This window comes from Mustela nivalis (assembly GCF_964662115.1).
Source record: "Mustela nivalis genome assembly, chromosome: 6".
NCBI lineage: Eukaryota > Metazoa > Chordata > Mammalia > Carnivora > Mustelidae > Mustela > Mustela nivalis.
Window position 1 is genome coordinate 5,202,370 of NC_139025.1, and position 10,898 is coordinate 5,213,267.

General features: G+C 50.9%; 1 long non-coding RNA gene across 7 annotated transcripts in view; it reads right to left on the reverse strand.

Annotated features, from left to right (window-relative positions):
• LOC309868143 overlaps positions 1-2,956 on the reverse strand; it is a 32,843-nt gene extending 29,887 nt beyond the window's left edge. For all 7 annotated transcript variants that reach the window (XR_014313516.1, XR_014313517.1, XR_014313518.1 and 4 more), the window contains exons 1-2: positions 2,823-2,956; positions 469-630 (exon numbers count right to left, since the gene is read on the reverse strand). This is a non-coding gene — a long non-coding RNA (uncharacterized lncRNA). The remainder of the gene's footprint in view (positions 1-468; positions 631-2,822) is intronic.
• Between the last annotated feature and the right edge of the window lie 7,942 nt (positions 2,957-10,898).

Consider the following 10,898-nt stretch of genomic DNA (forward strand, 5'->3'; position numbering starts at 1 on the left):
GTTTTATCTCATGTATTTATTTTTATTTATTTTCTTAAACAATACAAAGCAGCGGTGAACCTGTGACCCCCTCCCCACCCTCCAGATGACCAGGACTTTGACCAGAGCTCCTATCTGGACCTGATCTTCCCCGGGCCACCCGCAAGCCCCACCCCGCCCCGCCCCCGCCCCAGCACACTTACAGCTGGGATTTTCCACAATAGGAGAGGGTCTAATCAACCAGGGTGCATACATACCCCGGAATATTAAACAGCTCTTAAAAAGAATGAAACAGCCGAGACCTATTGTCTTTTAATGGACCTCAGTATTTCGCACAGAACTGGATTAATCATGAGCCTTTGTTCATAATCACATCGTCATCATCCGTCCAGGCATGTCCCTCTTTTATTTTGCTAATTGACGCATCCATATATTCATTGGTGATAATGTTATAAACACTCGGGAGCCCGCTCCTGAGAAATTACTTACACCTGCCCCGCACGCCTTGTCCCGTCCCGGAGGGGGAAGGACCTGAGGCTCCCCTGACAGCAGTGAGGGGGTTAAACCAGCCCGGGTGTGTTCAGATGACAGGGTGGTACTAAGGTGCGTTCTAAGGCACGGTGTCGATCTTGATTATCTCCAGGCAGATTCCTGAGGGAAGAAAAATAAGCAGAAGAAAATGCACACTGCGATGTAGCTTATGTAAAAAATAAACAAAATCGTGTATTTTAGAGGTCTATTTATATACATACGTGAAGGCACGGACAAAGTATCTGGAACTCCGCACCTGAAAGGGGTTAACAGCAGCAAATATGCTGGGGGGGGGGTGGGGGGAGCTGGGCGGGAGGCGGGGAGGGGGACACAGGGCTTTAGCTCTTATCCGCAGTGTTGGATTTTTAGTAATGAGTCTATTAATTTTCCGTGCATTCCTTGCATAATTAAAATAAACACTTCGCATGAGTGTTTTTTTTTCTTTTTTTGGTTTTTCTCCTTTGTTTGTTGGGGGTAGGGGGGGAGTGGGTTGTTTTCCTTTTTTAAAAAAACACAAGGAGGAGCATTTTGGCAGAAGGCCCAGGACAGGGTACACATCCCCAAAACAAGTTCGGCAAACGCGGGGATTTATTTTATCCCCGAGATCGTTCCTCTTTTAATTTTATGTGTTCTAAAGCTGGAGCCCTGGGGGCCTCCCGGTGGCGTGTCGGTGACAGGAGGCCAGCAGGTGTGGGCCTGCGGGCTGCGATTTCTCAGCCGGGATCGATCGTGCAGATCCCGGCGGGGGGGTCTCCAATGCACCCATTGGGGAGGACTTTCCTTTTCGGTCTTTAAGAGGCCCCAAAAGCGAATGTCCTGGCCCGTGTTTTCGGGGATTAGCTGGCTGGAATGAGAACTCTGGGAGAATGTTACATGAGCTAAGCCTGGGGAAGGGGACACACGGGCCCTCCGGGGAGCAGCGGCCCCGAGGCTCACATGCGCCGTCAACAGCCGTCCCCTGACCGCTAGATCCCAGCGCGGACCCCCACAGCTGCCTTTTCCCCGCCTCTCATCAAGGGGGAGTGCGGCTCAAGGCTCGGGTGTTTCTGACCTGTCGGTTCGGGACAAAGGGGAGCTACCCCACAGGTCTTCGCCGGCCTCCCTTTGTGACCCCTCCCCAAGACACTTCAACTCCGGCTTGCTCACTGAGCTCCGGGCTCCACTCCCCCGGTCCCCTCCCAGCTGTCAAAGCCGTCAGAATCCCTGCGCAGGCACTGGGCTACACGCTAATGGCAGCAGACACCATCTCAGTCTCATCTGAAGATGGAGACACAGAGGCTCTGAGACGCCCCCCAGAACCCCAAACTAAGCCAACGTTCAACCCCAATCACTGTGAGCCCTTGTCTGGTTTCCCCTGGCCTCCCTCTGCACAGATCAGCTAACTGATCCATGGGTTCGAGTCTCCCCTCTCCACAGCACAGACAGGGACCTTCTAGAACTTTCCTCCCCTCTGCCGGGCAGTTATCTATTTTTGACCATGACTTCGTGTGGAAGAAATGCAAGCCCAGGTTAACCAGCCCTGCGCCAGCATGAGCAGCTCCTAATCGCCTTTCCCGCACTTGAGGCTCTGCTCTTTGTTACCCAGAATTTTCTTTTGGCCTGGGTTTGGTCCTCGTGAATACTTTAAGGTATTTTGTCATGGTTTTTCAGATATGAAATATGGTAGGATAAAGACAAATAAAATACAGTTCCCGGGCTGCTGTCACCTGCCTCCACCTCCGGGGGCCAGGGTAATTCAACATGGAGACGTTCGCTGCTCGGGAAGGCCTCGTAAATCTAGGCACCACCCGTCCAAGCCATACAGCTAACTCAAGAAAAGGCTCTCCAGATCCCAATGCTGACCCCCGACTGTCCCTGCTCCCCTCGACTTCCCTCTGGGTGCTATAAACACAAGAAGGGCTTTCCAACAGGGAGGGGACAGATCCGCCTCAAAAAAAGAGTGATTTTTATCTGCGTTGAATACCTACTGTGTGCCAGACATGTTCCATTTTATTTAAGGTATCAATGTCTATAGAGGGCAGTCCCCATCCTCCAGAAGAGGAGGGGGACTCACTGTCATGTGACCAAGGTCACCCAGGGGAGTTTGTGCTCTCTGACCACCCCCCACCTAGCAGGCCCCTTGGGCTCCCCTTGGAGCCCCCACCAGAAAGGTCTCCCTCTGTACATGGTCAGAGATGTTAACACCTCCCGTGATGACATACATAACAGAGCGACAGCATTATTCTGGATTTTTAATTATAGTATCATATGAACGCGGTGTCAGGTGTCTACCTACCCAGAACCTATGTGGTGTAAAGACAGGGCGTACATACCTGGTCTGCTGGGAGGTCAGCCTAGGAGGCCCACGTCCACCCTGCTCTGAGCAGGGGTGCCATCCCAGGGGGCAGCCGCGGCCTGGCCTCTGGAACCCAGAGCTCACTGCCCATCCAAGGGGCAGCGAGCCTCCCCTGCAAATTACAGAGTTCAGGTTAGCTCCATCCTGAGCGGGATACACATTTACAAATGATCCAAACTTACAACTCAGAAAAAATGAATTCACATTGCAGACCTTTCTCTTTGATCCTGGGCCAGGCATCTGCTCTCCTCCGGGGGGTGGGGCGTGGGGGAGCGCGGTCTCACCTCCCGCCGCCTGGAAAGGGAGAAAGGAAACCACTCAGAGTTCTACCCACCTCTCAGGCCTCACCTGCTGTCTGCAGCCCCACTGTGTGCCAGCAGCAGGCGGGATGAAGGAGTAACACGTGCACACAGACACCAGGGTTAGGACAGAACAGCACAGGGGTCCCCCTGGACAGGCTCCCCCTGGACACGGCCCTGGGTGAGGGAAGATGCTACTTAGAACCAGCCATGAACTTGAAGCTCAGGGAGCTAAGAGATGTACTTGGGGTCACACAAGGGGCCCAGATCCCAGACTCACATCAACTCTGGCCCTTGCTGGGGCCGGCAAGAACTGGGGTCTCGCTGAGAGCTCAGGAGCCCACAGGGAGAGCTGATCGGATCAGGAGCGCGGTTCTGGACCTCAGGGGGTCGTGCGCTGTCTGAGGCCAGCAAGAGGCACAGCCTTTCGTCAGGCCTCGTGGGAGAAGAGGGTCAGGCCTCCTAAAGATTTGACGTTTGCTTCTGAGCCTTCAATTCCTCTTCTGAAAAGCTCTTAACATAAGAGCTTCAGTATCGTCATAAGGATTCAAAGAATTAGGACGGTGTCTGGCACATAGGAAGTACTCAAAACAGAGGGACCCCCAAATGGAGGGACCCCCCCAAGGGACTCAAAACGGAGGGACCCAGTAAAGTGACTCAGCCCTGGGACGGGAGCAAGGAAGAAAGTGTGGGGTGTGCCGTGGGCGACGGGACAAAGTGCACGCAGGACCCAAAGCCTGGACTTTTCCCTAATTAGAGAAATAAACGTATCCAATCACTTTGTAGGAAGAAGCAAAAAGAGTCTAGCTGACAGCGGGACCCAGGGACTGAGCCACTGAACGCTTGCGTCAAAGGTAAGACTTGGGGTGCAGGTCCCATGCTGACCTCCCCCGGGGGCGGCGGCTCTCTGGGGGACGTGCAGAGCCTGGGTGACCCAGGGGTGGGCCGGCTGGACGGCGCTTGGGAACAAAGGTGAAAGTGTTAGTTTGTCTGCAGGAAAAACCATGACATGGGGGACACAGTACCTCGTTCAAACACTTGAGCGGCTATAATTAGCAGGTCCAGGGCCAGCTGTCCTGTCCCTCTGCCGACAACCAAATTAGCCAAAATGAGCTGGCAATGACCACATGAGCTTTTCAGGGAGAGGGAGGCACACATGAGGCCCCCGTTCCTAGGGAGGGCCTGGCCTTCCCGTCGGGTCACGGGGCCGAGCACACGGATGCCACGGAACAAAAGTGGCCGACGGTCCCTCGGGGCACCCAAATGGCTGCTGTCTGTCCCCGCCCACCCCACCCCAGGGTACCCGTTCCCTGCTCTGCAACCACCGGTGGAAGGAAGCAGGAAAATCTGGCTTTCCACACTGCTTCTTCCTTCCTGACCTGGGTTCTCTCAGCGCCACGAAACGGGGAAGGTCGGTGGGAGCAAAGTCAGGGTCTGGAGGTCAAGCTGCTGGGGTCTTGCCTGACACAGAGCAGACGCCGGGAAAACGTCAGTTTCAATAAATAAATTCTAATTACCCCTGTCTGGACGGCACCCTCCTCCGCGCGTCGGCACCCCGCCCCTCGCTAGCTTCGGCCCCCAGCAGCCTGCTGCCCGGAGAGGGGGCGCCTGCTGGTCTCAGCCCCCTTGCCACAGCCACTGCTAACCAGGGCTCCCAGGGAAGCCGCAGCAGCCCCCAGGCCCTGGGGTGCTCACTTGCAAGGCGGAACGCCGTGGCCGCACGGAGTGAGTGGGGACATTGAAGTTGACCCAGGCGTGAAAGTGCTGAGGGCTGACCGTCCAATTACAGCAGGTGTTCCGAAACTAAAAATCACCAGAGTCTTAGTGATCATCACAAGCCCTTCCTTGTTCGGACCCCTTCCAGCTGACACAGGGCCCCCCTCCCCTGGGAAGGAAGTCTGCTTCCCACTCTGGCCCGACTTCCACTCGCACCAAGGCCAAGCCCTCCTTGTTTGCCTCAAAGCCCTCACCCCTCTCCTAGGTCTACAGCTCCTGGCCCGTCTACAGAGCCAGAAGAACACCCAGCCCAGAAGGACCCCACGAGGGACAGAGTCCACTGAGACCCTCCCAGCCCCAGGGTCGCACGGGGCAGACCCTGGGAGGAACCAACCATGACTCACATGTGGGGAGTTCTCTGTAAATGAAACAGTGAGAGGACCCCCCCAATCCCTAATACTATTGTTAAATAGTACAAGGACCCCCAGCTTCTGGAATTGAGGCAGGGTGGGGAGGGGGTCCCTGAGCGCCACCCACACAGCCAACCGTCTCCCTTCACCGCTGCTCCCCAAGTTACCCCCAGGCCCCTCCCAGGACCCCAGAGCTACAGGAACGAAATGAAAAGACACACCCCCCCCCCCCCGCCCAAGCCCGCCTTGCAGCTCTGGGGAAACTGAGGGCCCAGGAGGAGAAGGTCACGCTGAAAGTCAGCATGGGTCCCGGGCGAGCAGCTGGCCAGCTCCTTCCCTGCCCGCTTGCCTTGAAAGGCAAGAGCTGCCCGGGGAGCAGCTGATTGGCCTGGCCCACTTGGGCAGCCCAAAGGAGAAGGCCGCTCTCTGATGTGACCCCTCTCCCAATCCCTCCCAGGGTTATTCTGGGCAGAGTGATCCAGCTGCCCCCAGAGCTGCCAGTCAAGCAGGGAGGGGGGCGGGGGGTACAGGGACCCGGCCACAGGAATATTGCTACGTCAGGGACGCTGCCCTCAGACGGCTCCAGGAGGCAAGGGGCTGAGGAAACTTTTCCAGAAGGTGCTCCCTCCAGCCGCTTTGAGGTTGAAGGAGAAGCCCTGGGGGCCCAGCCCCAGCTCTGGGGCAATTCCGTATCTGCCCTGAGTCACGGCAACCCCCTCCAGGCACTGTTTTTGCAGTGAAACTGTTTGCCAAGGCCCCAGGCCCCGGACCCCCAGGGATGAACAGCGGGAAGCCACTGAGGCTGGCTGCTGAGGGTCGAGTGGGAAGGGTCTCGTGGCTCTAAGGCCCAGATGGTCGTAATCCACAAGGCAGGGGGCAAGCAAGGAGTCCACGGGAGTCGACAGAACCCACCCGAGCTACTCCTGGGCGCTCAGGGAAATCCCAACGGCAAGCGCAGGGGGAGAGTGACCGCACACCGGTCCACACTGGGGAACCAAGGAGCCCAGCCGTAGCCCGACAAAGGGAACATCTTGACCTTGACACTAGTTTAGTAAAATGGCAAACAGCCACTCATGTGCCCAGGTGCCCACTCCCACAGCAAAGCTCCACGGGTCTGGAGCAGCGGAAGTAGCCCGTGGGGGACAGTCACTTCCAAGTCACCTGGCCCCCGGACGGTCAGGCTGTGCCCTCCAACCCAAGGGGCTCTGAGAATGGCCTGGAGGCAGGCCAAGGCAGACGAGGGTCTTCCCCTGACCGCAGCCCCGACGTCCCTTTGGACAGTCCAGGCGGCTGGCACCACAGGTGTGACCACTAGTGTCCAAGAGGCCAGGGAAGGGGAGAACGTGACAAAGAAGCCCCACTGTCCTCCGTCCCTCCGCCCTCCTGCCTCTGCTTTCCTGGCTCTCCACCTTCCTCCTCAGCAACACGGGCTGCGTGCCCCCCTCCCCTGTCCTCACCTCTCCCCGGATCCCCGCCCCAGGCTCGAATCTGATCCTGAATACCCCTCATCTCCTCTTCCAAGCTCTATTTTTAAAATCAGATTTCCTTTACTGTACAAGTGAGCCGACAGGGCGAGGTATTCGCAGAGGGATGGGCCCCCCCGCCCCCCCCCACCCAACCCTTCATAGACTCACGTTGGCAGCCCTGACCCCAATGGGCCACTTGCTCAGCGGCAAGCAGGGAGCTGACCCGGCCAAGAGGGCTCTGGACACGGGAGGTGGTGAGGCCCGGGTGTCTGTCTGTGAGTGTCGCGGTGGGTGGAGGGGCAGAGGGTCCTGCTGCAGGACCTCGAGGTCACTTCTGACCTGCACCAGGATCACGCAATCCTGATTTTGATCTCGAAATTTTTTTCTTTTTTTTTTTTTATATAAGGTGAGAATTGGCCAATCAAGAAAGAGTTCTTAAAAAAATTGCCTTAAGGCCTGAGACCTGAGCATTTAACCCACTACATCTGTAGGATGGACCATATTACCCTCTGGGGAGCCCAGAGTAGAGACCGGGCAGCCTCTGGGCTGTACCCCCTGCAGCAGGCGGCCGTGCGGAGGGTGGGAGTCAGAAGGAGGCCCACAGCCACTGGAAAAGAGCCAGAGAGGGAGGCCAGAGACACCTGCACTCTGCAAGGCACAGGCCCAGCAATGCCCAGTCTCTTCTCAAAGGGGCAGGCAGCTAAGCGCAGGAGAGCCTCGAAGGAGACGCTCAGCAGCAGTAGAGGGAGACCCCCTGGTCTTGCCCCTTGAGGACCCTAAACTCACCTCCAGTGCAACATTCAGCATGAGGGCGTGGTCCGCATCTCCACTGCTGGTGACGTTTCCTCGGCAAGGCGCGCTGCTTCCCTTTCCTCCCGTCGGGGGTCCACACACAGTGCCTGGCTCAGAAAATAGAATCAGGACACCTTGCTGTAATGAATTAATGAAATGTAGGCAGAGGAACCAGCTTAACAACATAAAAAGATCCAGAACTATAAAATTAAAATGAGACGGGGGACAGGAGGTAAGAAACCCCATCTTTGAGGGGAACAAGACACTGGATCGAGAAATTAGAGAGGGTGAAAGATGTCGGTTTCGTGCAAAGGAACTGAGGCTTTATTCCCTAAGTAGTGACGAGCGATGTAAAGACTTTTCTAATTATAACAAATACCTGGTCCAATTTTCATCTCATGCTCAGGTATCTGGATTTTAGGCTTTGGACATGAAATCTGAAAGGTTTTACACTGAGAACGCCGTGATGAAAGACACCGAGATGTTGAGACATGTTGTTAGTGATGAAAATACAGGAAGAGGTTTTAAGCGGGATTCTAGGAATAGATTCGGGGTTTAGGGGTAGCTTTATTTTGAGGAGTGACTGGAACAAGTTTTTATATCATGCTAAGGAGTCTGGATTCTTGCCAAAGGGTCTCAAGCAATGTGATGGTGAGATTTTTGCTTGTGGAAGATAAATGTGCAGAAAAACATGAAAAAAAATGTATTTTAAGGCTAACAGCTTTGGACTTTATTATACAGGGAACATTGAAAAACGAGAAAAATGGTAAGAACCACCGATTTAAGTCTCCTGTAAAAAACCTTTCACTTTTTATCTCAAGGGCGGGTGCCAATGTCTGACTTTCAGAGATTCGATGGGTGCGGACACCAAAGTTGAAAAACTTCAATCATTAAGAGTTACATGATCAATGCTGGGAACACGCAAAGAAATCTGAAATTTATTTTGAGGCTCTGACATGACTGGAGTTTGTTAAATGCCTAGAAATTTGATTTTAGCCAATAAAAAATTCTGAGAGAGTGACACGGTAAGATTTTTTGGAGTGGAAAAAATAATATGCGGTGAAATTACAAAATTCACATTTTATGCTAAGAATTTGGACATCGATTCCCTAATTTCACGATGAAAAGATATTGTTAAGATTTTAAGGCGGAATTACAGGATCAAATTTTATATGCTGTGCTAGGAAGTGTGAACTTTATTTTAAGGGATGACAAGATCGAATTTTTTTTATACCATGCTAATACGTTTGGAATTAAGCCAAAAAAGGGTTTACAAGAATGACAGGATGAGAGTCAGGGTTGTTGTTTTTTTTTATAGACCGGTCTGAAGATAAATTACATGGAACAGCGTTGCCTTTTATGTTAAGTACTTGGGACGTTATGTTAGAGGCAACGAAGAAAACTTGGAAAGTATAAAATTGGGAGTTACATGACCAAACTTATCGCGTTTTGGCAGAACTACAAGAGTGGGTTTTTATGGTAAAGATAATATGATCAGATTTTTATAACATGCCAAGGAGATGTGATTTTATGTGAGAGTCGAAGGCGTGCAAGCATATCATTTTGGGGAGGGATGTGATCTCATTTTTGAACCCTCCTGCAGAGGTGTTTGGATTTTAGCCAGTGAAGGGTTTTAAGGAGTGACTAATGCAAGTTTTGTCTCCAGGGAAATTAGCTGGTAAAATATATTCTATGCTAAGGTGTCTGGATTTGATGAAGTCGATAATGAACACACAACCAGAGCACAAAGGCGGCGCCCCTTGGCACGGGTGCTATCTCTCTGTACTTTATGCTGAAGAATTGGACCATTTATTGGACTCATTTACAGTGGGTGATTACAGTGAGTGACAGAAAGGTGGAGCAGGTCTTAGGCAGAGGTTATGGGACTGGATTTACATAGCTAAGAAGTTCGGACCCTATTTTGAGGAACAACCAGAGTACATTTTTGTGCAGTGCTAAGGAATTTGGATTTCAGCCATTAACAGTGTGTAAGAGAGCGACATGGTAAAATTTCTGTGTTTGATAAGAGGAACGTGCAGAGAAATGATACAGTAGTATGTGCATTTTGGGCAAAGCGGTTTAGATCTTATCTCATAGGTGATTAAGAGATATCATAAGGCGTTAAGCAAAGTTATAAAACCAAATTTATGTACCCTGCAAGGAAGCGTGACCTTTTGTTTGGAGGAATGACACGGTCAAATTTGTATATAATGCTTAGAGGTTTGGAATTATGCCCATAGAGAGTTGAAGAAGCCGCCTGGTAAGATTTGGGGGGTTACAGCCGTCGTCCGCAGATGAATTACACAGTAAAACTGTTTTTATTTTATGCTGAGTGATTGGAACTTTGTATTTTAAACAATGAAAAGAAACTTTTGTACACTTTGGATAGAGCAGTTTATGGGACAACTTTCCTGCATCCTGCTAAAAGTGTGAGTTTTCATGCTAAGGAGTGTTAAGATCAGGATTTCGTAACATGCCAAGGATATTGGATTTTAGATTGAAGACAGGACAGGTGAATGAGTTCATCATTTACGTCACCAAATTCATAAATATGCTAAGACACAGATTTATATGGAAAGGGGTATAATCTAGGTTTTAAATCAACTGGCAAAGGAGTTTAACCAGTAAAGAGTTTCAAGGGTTTTAAGAGCCATACTGAGATTTTCTAGTTTACATTTTAGCCAGTTCAGACATCTAAGTTTTAAGGGCTATATAAATTTTATATTTAAAATTTTCAATTTAAGCCAGTTTAAATTTTTAAGTTTTAAATTTTAGCCAATAAAGTGCTTTAAAATTTTAAGAAATATACAGGTTTCACATTTAAAATTTAAAATATTAACCAATTTAAATGTTTTAATTTTTGGCCAATTCTAATTTTTCCAGATTAAAATTTAAATTTCAGGGGCATCTGGGTGGCTCAGTCAGCTAAGCATCGACTTCAACTCTGGGCATGATCTCAGAGTCCTGGGATGGAGCCCCATGTCGGGACTCCCCACTCAGTGGAGAGTCTGCTTCTCCCTCTCCCTGGGCCCTCCCTACTCCCACGCATGTTCTCTCTCGAACACTCTGCTCTCTCTCTCAAATAAATTTAAGAGAGCCTGTGCTCTCTCTGTCTCTCTCTCTCAAATAAAATCTTTTAAAATAAAATAAAATTAAAATTTCAGCCAATCTAAATTTTTAAATTTTAAATTTTAGCCAATAAAGTGTTTAAGAATTTAAAGAGATATGCAGGTTTCACGTTAAAAATGTTAAATTTTAGCCAATTTAAATATTATTTCAATTTCAAATTTTAGCCAGTTTAAATTATTCCATTTTAAAATTTAAATTTCAGGGGCACTCATGTAGCTCAGTTTGTTAAGCATCTGACTTT